Consider the following 16,404-nt stretch of genomic DNA (forward strand, 5'->3'; position numbering starts at 1 on the left):
TAGAGAACCCACTGTTCAGTTTTATTCACAGCAAAGAGAAAAGAAACTTTCGATCATACTAGAGGAAACTCAGTCATAGGTTTGGAATCTGTACTCAAACTACACATGCAGTGATGACGATATTCTGCTAATACAATTGATACGCTGCTGTGCTTGTCTACTGTTTGTCTGATATTGACAATTATAAACAGGGCAGTGCAACCAGTATTTGAAACAATCGTTACAGTGTGACAGTTGTCAGGCACGACATTTCAAGTCTCTTCACACCACTGGTTCTCTTTGGGTATCTGGGCTTCCTCCAGTAAAGTCAGTTTTGGTATCAACGGAAGACTGTTTGTGCAAATCTCCTCAGGAGCCTTCCCTTGATCAAATAACAACAGTCTTGCATGGAACATCAAGCAATCCTTTGATGTCTAAGTAGTTTGCAGCGAAAATGACTTCAAAAAGTGTTCCTGGGTCAATTTTCAGGAATTCTTGGTCCCAAGCAGGGATAGCATCTGTTCGCTTTTCTTCGTTCTCATCAGCCTCTGCAGGAGGAGGAGGGGTATCCTTTTGGTTGGTGCACCACTGAATTATCTTTTAAAAAAAAATTATTATTATTTATTTATTTTTGAGATGGAGTCTTGCTCTGTGGCCCAGGCTGGAATGCAATGGCACGATCTCAGCTCACTGCAACCTCCGGCTCCTGGGTTCAAGCGATCCTTCTGCCTCAGCCTCCCAGGTAGCTGGGACTACAGGCATGCTGCCACCATGCCTGGCTAACTTTTGTATTTTTAATAGAGACGGGGTTTCACCATCTTGGCCACGCTGGTCTCGAACTCCTGATCTCATGTGATCCGTCAGCCTCAGCCTCCCAAAGTGCTGGGATTACAGGCATGAGCCACCGTGCCCAGCCTGAATGACCTTTTTAATATTGCTGCATTAACATTTGGCAGAGGAACTGGGTCATTATCTCCTTCATCATCCATTCCCAGACGTTCCAACATGATCTTGAGAGTCACAGATTGTTTGGCAATTTCCACATCAACTTCAAATAGCTCTCCATCAGAACTCAGCAACTTAATTGAAGGTATTATGGGTGTTGGGTCTTAAGGAGACAGCCAGCCAGAGGCTAAGGAGAGCTTGACGGCCTCAGCGGAGAAAGAGGAAAGGCAGACGACGGGGCCTCTGCAGCAACGCAGCATCTGCTCAAACAGGATCATTTTAAATAGCAATGTGTTATACTATATATGGAAATATATCAGATTGATATAGTAGACAGTGCCTGGGTGGAGGGTAGATAAATTATATTGGGTGATCTGAGGAAGAACATTTAAAGTCATTCCTTTCTCCACTTTTTTCTTTTTTGAAAAAAATTTTAGGACTAGGCGCTGTGGGAGGGATGACCTGGGAGGAATGACCTTCCCAGCACTTTGGAATGCCTCCCAGCACTTGGGGAGGCCAAGATAGGCAGATTGCTTGAGCTCAGGCGTTTGAGACCAGCCTGGGCAAAATAGTGAGACACCATCTCTACCAAAAATACAAGAAATTAGCCGGGCGTGGTGGCGCATGCCTGTAATTCCAGCTACTCGGGAGGTTGAGGTGGGAGAATCACTGGAACCAGGAAGGCAGAGGTTGCAGAGAGCCGAGACTGTGCCATTGCACTCCAGCCCGGGTGACACAGCGAGACTCTGTCTCAAAAAACAAACAAACAAACAAAAAACCTATTTTTAATTATTATGCCTACATTAAGTTGTACATAGTTATGGGAACTTCCTGCATTTTTACCCTCCTGAATCCCAGAGGTAACTGTTTTCAGCTGGAAGACTCTTTGCCTCAGAGAGCTATTGACAGCTTCCCTGAGCTGGAGACAAGGAAACAAAATAACCACATCCTTTTGTCAAAGAGATATTTGAGTAAAGTTAAGAGTCCTGGCTTCTAGAAGGAAGTTTTTTTGCAGTACCTAGATCAAGACATCCTGTAGCCAATCTGAAAGGCTGTCCAAGCAGGACCCAGAACATAAGTCAGCAATGGGTTAAGGGCTCCCAGTGGAGAAGGTGGTTTTATTGCCCTGGTTTAGCCGTCAGGGGCTCGGCCCCCACACTCAAGAGTTAATAACCAAACAATGACTGTCACTAATTCACGGAAGGTTTGAAGCTGTTTTAGCCCCGATGTGCTCTGTGCTCAGTCATCCAGAAGTTACCTAGGGTGGAGGCATTTCATGGTCTGACACTTTGACACAAAGCCATGTGACAAGCAATCTCTCAATGATTCCTCCAAGGCCAGCAACTGTCCCACCCTGGCTGCCAAGTAAAATCTATGACCCCCATGCATGCCCTCCAGCTGCCGACTCTCTCAGCAAAGTTCCTCCTTTGTCCATCAGAATATCTGGCATTTTCCCCTAAAGGCTGGTTATAAAACTTCCACCTGCTTCCAGCAAAAATACTCAAGCAGATTCCAATTTTGCTTCACATGCCGCAGGAATGTGAATAATCCCATTTAGGAAGATGCTTGATTAAGTTTTGAGAACCCGAATCAACTTGGTCATTCTTCAACCCCTAGAGCAGGGCTGTCAAGAGAAGAAACACTTCTACATCAACTATTGCCCAGAGAGGAGTCTTGTTAGGCTGGTTCCAAACAAAAGGAGTTCCCGTAAGAGGCAGTAATGCGATTTCCACATACGAAGTCCCTTAGAACAGTGCAGACTCTTTGGCCCCAGTGAACATGTGCTCCAGGAGACAGCTGGCCTCTGACAAAAACCAAAGTCCCCAACGCAGAGAGAAGAGAGAGCCTGTATCATCAGGACTGTTATGTCATTCATCCTCCCAGCTGCCCAGCCTTATAGGTGAAAAGACTCAAAAGCCAAATTTACTGAGCCATTACCTATATGAAAAGTGTGTTATTGGCTGAGTGCAATAGCTCACGCCTGTAATCCCAACACTTTGGGAGGCCGAGGCAGGAGGATCATTTGAGGCCAGGACTTCAAGACCAGTCTGGGCAACATAAGGAGACCCTGTTTCAATTTTTTAAAATTCTAAAGAAAAAGAAAAATATGTGATCACATCATTTAACAGGTTGGTAGCAAAGTCTCTCTCTGATCTCCCCCTCTGCCAACTGCTGTGGTAGCTCCCTCCTGCAGGAAGCTATGAAAGAAGAAGGCTGGGCCAGGCACGGTGGCTCAAGCCTGTAATTCTAGCACTTTGAGAGGCCGAGGTGAGTGGATCACCTGAGGTCAGGAGTTTGAGACCAGTCTGGCCAACATGGTGAAACCTTGTCTCTACTAAAAATACAAAAACTAGCCGGGAGTGGTGATGCACACCTAGAATCCCAGCTACTCGGGAGGTTGAGGCAGGAGAATCGCCTGAACCCGGGAGGCAGAGGTTGCGGTGAGCTGAGATCGCACCATTGCACTCCAGCCTGGGAGACAGAGAGACACTCCATCTCAAAAAACAAGAGAGAGAGAGAGAAAGAAAGAGAGAGAGAAAGAGAGAGAGAAAGAAAAAGAAAGAAAGAAAAAGAAAGAAAGAGAAAGAAAGAAAGAAGAAAGAAAGAAAGAAAAACAAAGAAAGAAGAAAGAAAGAAAGAAAGAAAAAGAAAGAAAGAAAGAAGGCTGGCAGCTCTGAGAACAGGTACCTCAGTCCTTGTAGTTCCCTGTGTCTGTCTCCCAAACCTGAGCTAAGACAAGCACATGGCTTCAAGGTGGCAGAGTCCTCATCACAGCTGGGAAGAGAAGAAAAGCCCTTGCTTTAAGACCTGTGCTGGGTACCTTGAAAACTGGTATGTTTCAACAGACAAGAATTCCCTTGCTAGATTCTTTTTTGTTGTTGTTTTTGAGACAGTCTTTCTCTGTCGCCCAGGCTGGTGTGCAGTGGCGTGATCTCGGCTCACTGCAACCTCCGCCTCCCGGGTTCCAGTGATTCTCCTGCCTCAGCCTCCTGAGTAGCTGGGATTGCAGGCGTTCACCACTGCACTCGCGCCCCCCCCGCCCGCCCCACTGCTTGCTAAATTCTATCAAAGCAGTATTTCCCCCACAAGGGTACCTGGTATGATCTCGCATATATGAATACCTAAATAGTTTCCCTCCATTACTGCAGAGGTGGAACTAAGGGGCCTATAAAGTGTGAAATGAGAAATGGTTGCCGAGTCATTTAATGCTAATTACCACTCAGGTGATGTGGCTAAGGCTTCCACATTCTTACAGCTCCTGAAATCAGAATCTGGTTAGCGGCTATTTTAAGACTGCATTATAAAACCTGCCCCCAAATGCTTTCTAAATAAGGAGACTGTTATGGGCTGCCACCCATCTTTCCCTCCTGTTAATCATTTCAAGGATTTATGTTGTATACACAGAGTGACTACTAACCAATTAAATCATTAAGGACATTTTTTAATTTGAATGATTTAGTTGAACTTTAGAAGAATCCTCCTTCCCCGCCATCCCCCTACATCTTTTAATTTAAGTACTTGAATTCTTCTATCACAGTCTATTAAAGGTATAAATAAATAAGTTATGAGTCTACTGATAAAAGCTAGGGAAATTGCTTTTATTTTTAAATAACATATTTGTGTAAGAATGATTGGCTTAATTGCAGAACTAAAAACGATTGTGAACCCTAAATTTTCTCTTTCCAAGTTGTGCTGTTTTGATTGCTTCAGCGGTAGGATAACCAATCCGTTCATTTTGTTCTATTTTCCAGGTTTCCAACTCTGCCATATTTATACTAAAAATCATTGGTGATTCTGCAAGACAAAAAAAAATTTAGTGACATGTAGTTCTCCCAATATCTTTATTGAGTTACAAAATTACTAATAACATTCATAGTCTTTCCCTCCAAGCTACCTTTCTTCTTGTGTCCATATATCTGCCCAAAGTCAGAAGCCAATTAGTCTTCTTAGAATATCGTTTCGACTTTGCAAAAACAAAAATTATTGTTTCAACTCTAATACCCACTCAACCTCCACCCAATCCAATCAATCAACAGCCCAAGTTGATCCCATCTCTGAATTAACTCTTTTTTTGTTTGTTTATTTGTTTGTTTGTTTAATAGAGATGAGGTCTTGCTGTGTTGCCCAGGATGCTCACAAACTCCTAAACTCAAGCAATCCTCCTGCCTCAGCCTCCCTAAGTGCTGGGATTACAGCACTTAGTGAGCCACTGTACCCAGTCTTAATTAACTCTTTAACTTTTTTTTTTTTTTGAGACAGAGTCTCACTCTGTTGCCTAAACTGAAGTGCAGTGGCATAATCTCCACTCACTGCAACCTCAGCCTCCAGGGTTCAAGCAATTCTCCTGCCTCAGCCTCCTGAGTAGCTGGGACTACAGGTGCATGCCCCCACACCCGGCTAATTTTTTATTTTTAGTAGAGACGGGGTTTCACCATGTTGTTGTCCAGGCTGGTCTCAAACTCCTGACCTGGGGTGATCCGCCTGCCTTGGCCTCCCAAAGTGCTGGGATTATAGGTATGAGCCACCGCGCCCGGCCTGAGCCACCATGCATGGCTGAAATTCTTTGTTTTTTTTGTTTTTTTTGTTTTTTTGAGACGGAGTTTTGCTCTTGTTGCCCGGGCTGGAGTGTAATGGTGCGATCTTGGCTCACCGCAACCTCCGCCTCCCGGGTTTAAGCGATTCTCCTGCCTCAGCCTCCCGAGTAGCTGGGATTACAGGCATGTGCCACCACGCCCGGTTAACTTTTTTTTTTTTTTTTTTTTTTTTCAGTAGAAAAGGGGTTTCTCCATGTTGGTCAGGCTGGTCTCGAACTCCTGAACTCAGGTGATCCGCCCGCCTTGGCCTCCCAAAGTGCTGGGATTATGGCATGAGCCACCGCGCCTGGCCCGAAATTCTTTTTTTTGTTGTTTTTTTGAGACGGAGTCTGGCTCTGCCGCCCAGGCTGGAGTGCAGTGGCGCAATCTCGGCTACTGCAAGCTCTCCCTCCCAGGTTCACGCCATTCTCCTGCCTCAGGCTCCCGAGTGGCTGGGACTACAGGCGCCTGCCACTACGCCCAGCTAATTTTTGTATTTTTAGTAGAGACGGGGTTTCACCGTGTTAGCCAGGATGGTCTCGATCTCCTGACCTCGTGATCTGCCCGCCTCGGCCTCCCAAAGTGCTGGGATTACAGGCTTGAGCCACCGCACCCGGCCCCGAAATTCTTAATAAGTTATTAACAGTGAGCTCACATTTTCTATCAGCACTGAGCTCTGCAAACTCTGTAACCAGTCTTGCCTAGTGGGTATGGAAATCATAAGCGCTGGGGGCTCAGATCCTCCTGCTTCCTACTCCCCCTCTCATCCTCTCATGCATATATTCACCAAGCAGTCATTATCTGCAGGCTGAGTGAATACTTCTAGTGTTTCTATCTACTGCTATTTTTCAGGGTTTATGTCATCACTTTTTTTTTTTTTTTTTTTTTTGGAGACAGAGTCTTGCTCTGTCGCCCAGGCTGGAGTGCAGTGGTGTGATCTCGGCTCACTGCAGCCTCCACCTCCCGGGTTCAAGCAATTCTCCTGCCTCAGCCTCCGGAGTAGCTGGGACTACAGATGCGTGCCACCACGCCCAGGTAATGTTTGTATTTTTAGTAGAAACGGGGTTTCACCATGTTGGCCAGAATGGTCTCGATCTCTTGACCTTATAATCTGCCCACTTCAGCCTCCCAAAGTGCTGGGATTACAGGCGTGAGCCATGGTGCCCAGCCCTGTGTTATCGCTATTGAATTTAATAAAATACACATTTATTTGAAAGAGTTTCTTAATTTTATGTGACATTTTATCACTGAGTATATTTTCTACCCAAGAAAGTCCTGGTTAGGTACCAGCCTGTCTCTAACACTTTTCTAACACTTGCTAAGTTCTCTTTGTAACTTAGAGGAGGCTACAGGCTGAGAACCTTCCCCAAGCAGAAATATCTGATTAGAATTGAACAGCTCCTGGTGGTACTTTTCACCTCCTGGGAGCCAGGAGCCCCGGCACGCCTAAGTACAGTCACTTAGATGCTACTACCCAGGAGATGAAGAGGTGATGAGAAGCTCTCCCAGGGAGATCATGGTCGCAGTATCCCTGCTGGCTGTCACCTGCAGGACTCCTCTCCAAGGCTCCTTTTCAGCTCCTACCCATCTTCCCAACCTGCACCTTTGGGCACCCACTGATTGCCAGAGCACCCATAGACTTCCAATAGATTCTGTTTCCATTTGAGGAAGCATGAGTGGGTTGCTGCTGCTTGTCACATGGGAGAGCTTTCTAAAAAGTGAAAAAAATCAAAACTACTTTTGCTGCAGGTTCTTATTCCTTTCACTTGTCACCACTTGTCTAGTGAGAGGTGAAGTCAGCTGGGCTTCTGGGTCGGGTGGGGACTTGGAGAACTTTTGTGTCTAGCTAAAGGATTGTAAACGCACCAATCAGCACTCTGTAAAATCGCACCAATCAGCACTCTGTGTCTAACTAAAGGATTGTAAACGCACCAATCAGCGCTCTGTAAAATGGAGCAATCAGCAGGATGTGGGCAGGGCCAAATAAGGGAATAAAAGCTGGCCACTCCAGTCAGCAGCAGCAACCCGCTCGGGTCCCTTCCACACTGCGGAAGCTTTGTTCTTTCGCTCTTCACAATAAATCTTGCTGCTGCTCAGTCTTTGAGTCTGCACTACCTTTATGAGCTGTAACACTCACCGCGAGGGTGTGCGGCTTCATTCCTGAAGTCAGCGAGACCGTGAACCCACCAGGAGGAACAAACAACTCTGGACACACCACCTTTAAGAGCTGTAACACTCACTGCAAAGGTCTGCAGCTTCACTCCTGAAGTCAGCGAGACCATGAACCCACCGGAAGGAAGAAACTCCAGACACATCTGAACATCTGAAGGAACAAACTCCGGACACACCATCTTTAAGAGCTGTAACACTCACCATGAAGGTCCGTGGCTTCATTCTCGAAGTCAGCAAGACCAAGAACTCACTGGAAGGAATAAATTCCGGACACAGTAGGTAGGACTGCATGGTGCTAGATAACACAGCTGCCTGCCTCCAGGGGGCTCAGCCAAGCTCTGCCCTAGCCCCTGGCCACATGGAGCACATGTTTGGCATTTCACTCAACAGGTAGTTGTTGTTAGTTCCCCACCCTCTCTCTCTACCTGATCCACCTGGGAGTAACACCTAAGGGTTACTTTGGCCTCACCAGGTGCATAGTCTGTCCCGAACCCTTTGTGTGTGTGTGTGTGTGTGTGTGTGTGTGTTGTGTGTATTTGTTTTTTTTGAGACAGAGTCTGGCTCTGTTGCCCAGGCTGGAGTGCAGCGGCGCTATCTCGGCTCACTGCAACCTCTGCCTCCCGGATTCAAGCAATTCTCCTGCCTCAGCCTCCCAAGTAGCTGGGATTACAGGCACCCGCCACCATGCCCGGCTAATTTTTTGTGTTTTTAGAAGAGACGAGGTTTCACCATGCTGGCCAGGCTGGTCTCGAACTCCTGACCTTGTGATCCACCCACCTCAGCCTCCTAAAGTGCTGAGATTACAGGCGTGAGCCACTGTGCCCAGCTCAGAGCCAAGCTCTTTTACCACTAAACACTACTGCCTTCCCCTGGACCATCTAGCTAGCTGTGGTCCACTGTGACCTCAGATATCTTTCTAGATCTAATGCATTTATACCAGTTCTGTGCCTGCGTCCTACATGCATAAACATGCCATCTTATAATAGTGCCTACTGAATGGCATTATTTTTCACTAAGAGTTGCTCCAACTGCCCACCCCAATCTATTACAAAGGCTGGTGTTAGCAGTTCAGAGTAGGGGCAAAGGTGGAAGTTCAGGGCTGGAAGATTGGGTGTATAGAAGCTAAAAGAGATGAACAATATGGCTTCTGTGAGAAGTACATACAGTGGATGGATCAACATTTCCTGCCTTCTCCTAGGGTGAGTCTTCCTCCACAGCAGAGGCTGGAAAGTTAAGAACCACAGTTCCCAAGCTCCAGGATTCCACATGCTGATGAGATTCCATCAACCATCAGGAAGCAATGAGGATAAGACCACCCTTCTGCTGCTTCCACTGTTTCTCGTGGCAAGGGCCATTTCTGTGGAGTCTGGCTTTCCCACGGTGGCTTCCCAAGCCAGCCAGTAACATAAGAGTCAATGATTTCCTTGCTGCCTGACCTCCCACTTCTTTTTTTTTTCTTTTTTCTTTTTTCTTTCCTTCCTTCTTTTTTTTTTTTTTTTGTGGTGGGGGCTGGATAGAGTCTCGCTCAGCCACCCAGGTTGGAGTGCAGTGGTGCAATCTCGGCTCACTGCAACCTCCGCGCCCCCTCCCCATTTCAAGCAATTCTGCTGCCTCAGCCTCCCTAGTAGCTGGGATTACAGGCTCACACTACCACACCCAGATAATTTTTGTATTTTTAGTAGAGATGGGATTTCACCATGTTGGCCAGGATTGTCTCCATCTCTTGACCTCGTGATCCACCCGCCTCGGCTTGGGTGGGATTACAGGCGTGAGCCACTGTGCCTGGTCTTCTTTTTTTTCTTTTCTTTTCTTTCTTTCTTTTTTTTTTCTTTTTTTGAGACAGAGTCTCGCTCTGTCCCCCAGGCTGGAGTGCAGTGGCACGATCTCGGCTCACTGCAACCTCCACCGCCCAGGTTCAAGCAATTCTCGTGCCCCAGCCTCCCAAGTACCTGGGACTATAGGTGTGTGCCACCACACCCGGCTAATTTTTTTGTATTTTTAGTAAAGACAGGGTTTCGCCACGTTGACCAGGCTGGTCTTTAACACCTGACCTCAGGTGATCTGCCTGCCTCGGCTTCCCAAAGTGGTGGAATTATAGCCGTGAGCCACCGTGTCCGGCATATGCTCCCCCTTCTAAAGCTCAGAGTGGTACTTTCAGCCTCCTGATCGATTCTGTAATCAATATTAATTCTCCTTCAGCCTAAACTAGCTAGCCAGCCAGAGTCAATTATGTCTGTCACTGACTCCTGACCAGTACAGCACTGAGATGAAAACTTGACCAGGACTGCGGCGGGGAGGAGATTTCATTGCCAAATACTTTATTTAAACAAAAAACATAGAGAATAGCATGACAAACATCTTTGTATCCACCACCAAGTTTCAAAAATAAAATTGAGGTTGGGCGAGGTGGCTCACACCTGTTATCCCAGCAATTTGGGAGGCTGAAGTGGGCAGATCACTTGAGGTCAGGAGTTGGAGACAGCCTGGCCAACATGGCAAAGCCCCCAACTCTACTAAAAATACAAAAATTAGGCTGGCATGGTGGCACCGCCTGTAATCCCAGCTATTTGAAAGCCTGAGGCACAAGAGTCATTTGAAGCTAGGAGGCGGAGCTTGCAGTGAGCCGAGACTGGGCCACTGCACTCCAGCCTGCACTACAGAGTGAGACTCTGTCTCAAAAATAAATAAATAAATAACAAAAAATGACCATGCACGATGGCTCATGCCTGTAACCCCAGCACTTTGGGAGGCCGAGGCAGGCGAATCACCTAAGGTCAGGAGTTCAAGACCATCCTGGCCAACGTGGTGAAATACTGTCTGTACTAAAAATACAAAAATCAGTCGGACATTGTGGTGGGTGCCTGTAATCCCAGCTACTGGGTAGGCTGAGGCAGGAGAATCACTTGCACCCAGGAGGTGGAGGTTGCAGTGAGCCGAGATCTCACCACTGCACTTCGGTCTGGGTGACAGAGCCAGACTCCATCTCAAAAAAAAAAAAAAAAAAAAAGGAAGGAAATAAAATTGATGGCTCTGTTTCCTCTTTACCACTTAAAACCCCTACCTTTTACTTCAAGGACCTATCATCTTGAAGTGCCTGTGTATGTGTTTACATTTTTACCTCTTATGTAGCCCATATATCCCTGACTTTGTGTGCCTCCTTCTACAACTTGCTTTTTTTCCTCAACATTATGTTTTAGAGATTTACCAATACTGATATACGGTCATCCCAGTTTATTCTTTTTTTTTTTTTTTTAAGGGACAGAATCTTGCTCTGTCACACAGCTGGCATGCAGTGCAGTGGGATGATCATAGCTCACTGCAGCCTCAACCTCCTTGGGCTCAAGCGATTCTCCTGCATCAGTCTCCTGAGTAGCTGGGAGCACAGGCATGTGACACCACGCCTGGCTTATTTTTTTATTTATTATAAAACCAGGGTCCTAGCCAGGCACAGCGGCTCATGCTTATAATCCCAGAACATTGGGAGGCTGAGGCGGGTGGATCGCCTGGGGTCAGGAGTTTGAGACCAGCCTGGCCAACATAGTGAAACCCTGTATCTACTAAAAATACAAAAAATTAGCTAGGTGTGGTGGTGAGCACCTGTAATCCCAGCTACTAGGGAGGCTGAGGCAGGAGAATCACTTGAACCCAGGACGTGGAGGTTGTAGTGAGCCGAGATCACACCATTGCACTCCAGCCTGGGCAACAAGAGCGAAACTCTGTCTCAAAAAAAAAAAAAAAAAAAACCCCAAAAAGCAGGGTCTTACTATGATGCCCAGGCTGGTCTTGAACTCCTAGGCTCAAGAGAAGCCTCAGCTTCCCAGAGTGCTAGGATTATAGGCGTGAGCTACCAAGCCCAGTCCTCAGTTTATCGCTCAGGCTGGAAAGCAGTGACTCAATTACAACTGAATTGCAGCACCTTCCTTGGCTCAAGCCTACCTCCCGAATAGCTGGAACTACAGCCCTACAGCCGTGGCTGGCTAATTTTTTTTTTTTTTTTTTGGAGAGGTGGAGTTCTGCCATTTTGCCCAGGTTAGTCTCAAACTCCTGGGCTCAAAGGATCTTCCTGCCTAGGCCTCCCAAAGTGCTGAGATTATAGGTGTGAGCCACCATGCTCAGTCAGTTTATTATTTTAATCAGTTGCATGGTATTCCATGCATGAACATATTATCTGCATGGTTATATCGCAGTTTATTCTGCTATTGATGAAGGACGTAGTTTAACTTTCTGAACTCTAACTGGGGATGGCATTTCAAATGTCTTCAGGACAGACAGATAAGAGAAATACATGAAATGCCTTGCAGAGTAACAATAATGACCGGTGCCCATGGTGACCAAGGCATTCACATTTCTGTCTTAAAACTGCACTAGCTGGGCACGCCTCATCCCTGGAGCATCAGTGTCCACTGTGGTGTCCTCAGTCTCTACGCTTACGGTTGAGGCTTCTTAAGACAAAGACCCATGACAAACGGTACCAGATCACTTTCAGGAAATGAAAATAAAGTGAGTGACTGGCTTCCCATCCCAACAGCTTGCGCCTGAGTTCTGGGAAGATGGTGATGATCTCACTGACCAATCATGGAGCCGTTCTAACACCTTGCCAGGAATTCTGGATGAAACCGGCAGCTCAGTGCAAACAATTCAGGAGTTTCTCAATAACCAGGGCTGGAGATTAGTTACTTTGTCACTCAAAGCTACTGAATCATGGAAAGTGGAGATGCACTTGCTATGGTTCAGTTCCAGTTGGCAGAACTTCCCTGGACACTGTGGGAAGAAGGATAAAAGAATGGCTTTGCAGACAAACATGCATAAATCCCAGTTCTGCCTCTTTCTTTGTTTTGTTTTTTGGAATTTTTTTTTTTTTTTTTTTTTTTTTGAGACGGAGTGTCGTTGTGTTGCCCGCACTGGAGTGCAGTGGTGCGATCTCAGCTCACTGCAACCTCCACCTCCTGGGTTCAAGCAATTCTCCTGCCTCACCTTCCCGAACAGCTGGGATTACAGGCATGCACCACCACACCCGGCTAATTTTTGTATTTTTAGGAGAGATGGGGTTTCGCAGTGTTGGCCACGCTGGTCTGGAACTCCTGAACTCAGGTCATCCACCCACCTTGGCCTCCCAGTGTGTTGGGATTACAGGCGTAAGCCACTGCACCCGGCCCAGTTCTGCCTCTTTCTAAGTGAATGACCTTGGACAAACAGTTTCCTCTCTCTGAGCTTTGATTCCCTTATATCTAAATGGGAAATTAAAATAATAACTGGGCTGGGTACGCTGGCTCATGCCTGTAATCTCAGCACTTCGGGAGGCCATGGTGGGTGGATCACCTGAGTTCAGGAGTTCCAGACCAGCCTGGCCAACATGGTAAAACTCTGTCTCTACTAAAAATAAAAATTAAAAAAAATTAGCCAGGCGTGGTGGTGGGCATTTATAATCCCAGTTACTTGGGAGGCTGAGGCAGGAGAATCACTTGAACCTGGGAGGCAGAGGTTGCAGTGAACCGAGATCATGCCATTGCACTCCATCCTGGGCAACAAGAGCGAAACTCCATCTCAAAAAATAAATAAATAAATAAATAAATAAACAAACAAATAAAATAATAACTGGACATGGCTTGTTTGGTTTCCTTTTCTTTGGGTAACAGCACCCGGATTTGCTTCTGGGGAAACACCCCTCTGCCACTCGTAGTCCATACATTTTGGATGGTGGCACCACTGCCCTTAACTTCAGAGGTGATATAGGACGCTGACTGCCAGCAAGACTTACCATGTCCCTGGCCAAATCACTGGTTCACAGGCAGGCATTTCATGCAGTCAGAGCCAGTGCAATACAACGAAACTTTTATTGGAATATCAAGTGCTTTTCCCTGATGTACTTGAACTTGGGGAGGATGTGAGCCTACAGTTGCAGGAGTCAATAAAGTGATTTTCTTTTTGTTGCTTTCTTGGAGACACGGTCTGGCTCTGTCACCCAAGCTGGAGTGTGGTGCTGTGGCGTGTTCACAGCTCACCACAGACTCCACTGCTCAACCTCCCTGGCTCAAGTGATCCTCCCACTTCTGCCTCCCAAGTAGCTGGACTACAGGCAAGCCACCACGCCCAGCTAATTTTTTTTTTTTTTTTTTTTTGAGACAGTCTCGCTCTGTCACCCAGGCTGGAGTGCAGCGGCACAATCTCTGCTCATTGCAACCTCCGCCTCCCAGGTTCAAGCCATCCTCCCACCTCAGTCTCCCAAGTAGCTGGGATTACAGGCATGCACCACCATGCCCAGATAATTCTTTGTATTTTTAGTAGAGATGGGGTTTCACCATATTGGCCTGGCTGACCTCAAACTCCTGACCTCAAGTGATCCTCCAGCCTTGGCCTCCCAAAGTGCTGGGATTATAGGCATGAGCCACTACCCCAGGCCATGGAGCCACCACAGTTTTGACCAAGAATGAAGGCAATATGGAAGATAACATTGCTGAGAGGTGGACAGAAACCAGGACCTAGTGTCATCATTTGAGTTTGCTGGAGCACAGAAACCGGTATATGGCACTTCGACGTGGTAAACTGAAGAAACCTCAAGGCCTCTCTGACCTTGCCCGTCCCCAGCCATCCCTCCCAAAGCACAGGTTAACACTGAAGTTCCTTTATCTGACTGAAATCTAGACCCGCCAAAAAAACTATTGTGTTTTCTTTCCCCTCCCTGTTAGACCAAGAAGAAATAACCACACCTGAACGGACCTTTTCCCAAGATAATCTCCAAGTTTTTTTTCTTTTTTCTTTTTCTTTTTTTTTTTTTTTTTTTTTTTTTTGAGATGCAGTCTCACTCTGACCCCTAGGCTGGAGTGCAATGGTGCAATCTCAGCTCACTGCAACCTCCGCCTTCCGGGTTCAAGCAATTCTTGCTGCCTCAGCCTCCCCAGTAGCTGGGATTACAGGTTTGTGCCACCACGTCTGGCTAACTTTTGTATTTTTAGTAGAGACAGGGTTTTGCCGTGTTGGCCAGGCTGGTCTCAAACTCCTGACCTCAAGTGATCCACCCGCCTCAGCCTCCTAAAGTGCTGGGATTACAGGTGTGTGCCACCGTGCCTGGCTTTTCCAAGTTCTCTGTTCCCTGATCCACTCGTTCTTCCTAGTAATCCCCTCAATAGATTTCCTCTTTTCCAGTCCTCCCATAAGCTATTTTACCAGGATGGTATATAAACTTCTGAACCACTGTGCAGTTGGGTAATCACTCTCCGTTTCTCCCCGAATACATATTAAGATTTGTGGCCGGGAGCCGTGGCTCACGCCTGTAATCCCAACACATTGGGAGGCCGAGGCGGGCAGATCACTTGAGGCTAGGAGCTTGAGCCCAGCCTTGCCAACATGGTGAAACCTCATCTCTACTAAAAATATAAAAATTAGCCGGGTGTGGTGGCATGTGCCTGTAATCTCAGCTACTTGGGGGCTGAGGCAGAAGAATCACTTGAACCCAGGAGGCAGAAGTTGCAGTGAGCCAAGATCGCACCACTGGACTCCAGCCTAGGTGAGAGAGTGGAAACTCTGGCTCAAAAAAAAATTAATTAATTAATTTAAAAAAAAGATTTGTATCCCTTTTCTCCAATTAATCTGTCTTTTGTGAGTTCATTCTTTTTTTTCTGCAAATCTTCAAAGGGTGAAGAGGAAATTTCCTTTGGTCCCTACAAGTTCCTGCTCAAGTTGTTTTTTTTTTTTTTGAGACGGAGTCTCGCTCTGTCGCCCAGGCTGGAGTGCAGTGGCACCATCTCGGCTCACTGCAAGCTCCGCCTCCCAGGTTCACGCCATTCTCCTGCCTCAGCCTCCTGAGTAGCTGGGACCACAGGCCCCCACCACCACACCCGGCTAATTTTTTGTATTTTTAGTAGAGATGGGGTTTCACCATGTTAGCCAGGATGGTCTCGATCTCCTGACCTCGTGATCTGCCTGCCTCGGCCTCCCAAAGTACTGGGATCACAGGCTTGAGCCATCGCGCCCGGCCCTGTGCTCAAGTTATACTGAAGGCTGAGATCAACTGTGGGACTTTTTAGCTCCTCATTAGTGTATTTATTTGTTTTGCTTAAGCCAGGTTGAGTTAGGTTTTCTGTCATTTGCAGGACAGTAAGACTTCACCAACAGTCGGCCTTAGTGTGCAGCTGTGAGCATTAATTGAGATGACATGAATTATTCCTACTATGAGCAAGATTCCTTTCCTTTCCTTGTTCAGATCCAGAGCTATTTTCATCTAACTCCTTTTTAATTTCATGTAATCCTAAAATCATTCTGAATTTCTGAAAACATCTGGAAACGATGACATATCAGAAACATGAAAAAATTAGAGATGCTTAGCTTAAAAAAGATTGCTTGGCAATGTCATCACTTTCTTGAAATAGTGAAGAGCCTGTCATATGGACAAGAATCAGAGTTGGAGAGCAGAATTGGGCAACCAGGTGGAAGTCAGCTGCTTCAATGTGAGGAAGAACTTTTTTTTTTTGAGATGGAGTCTCACTGTTGTCGCCCAGGTAGGAGTACAATGGTATGATCTCGGCTCACGGCAACCTCTGCCTCCTGGATTCAAGTGATTCTCCTGCCTCAGCCTCCCAAGTAGCTGGGATTACAGGCTTGTGCCACCACGGCTGGCTAATTTTTGTATTTTTAGTAGAGACAGGGTTTCGCCATGTTGTCCAGGCTGGTCTCAAACTCCTGACCTCAGGTGATCCACCCGCCTCAGCCTCCCAAAGTGTTGGGATTACAGGCGTGA

At 46.7% G+C, this 16,404-nt stretch overlaps 1 pseudogene; it reads right to left on the reverse strand.

The window, feature by feature from the left end:
* Positions 1-251: 251 nt before the first annotated feature.
* LOC116456764 (S-phase kinase-associated protein 1-like) overlaps positions 252-16,404 on the reverse strand; it is a 54,311-nt pseudogene continuing 38,158 nt past the window's right edge.

This window comes from Hylobates moloch, unplaced genomic scaffold (assembly GCF_009828535.3).
Source record: "Hylobates moloch isolate HMO894 unplaced genomic scaffold, HMol_V3 SCAFFOLD_17, whole genome shotgun sequence".
NCBI classification, from domain to species: Eukaryota; Metazoa; Chordata; class Mammalia; order Primates; family Hylobatidae; genus Hylobates; species Hylobates moloch.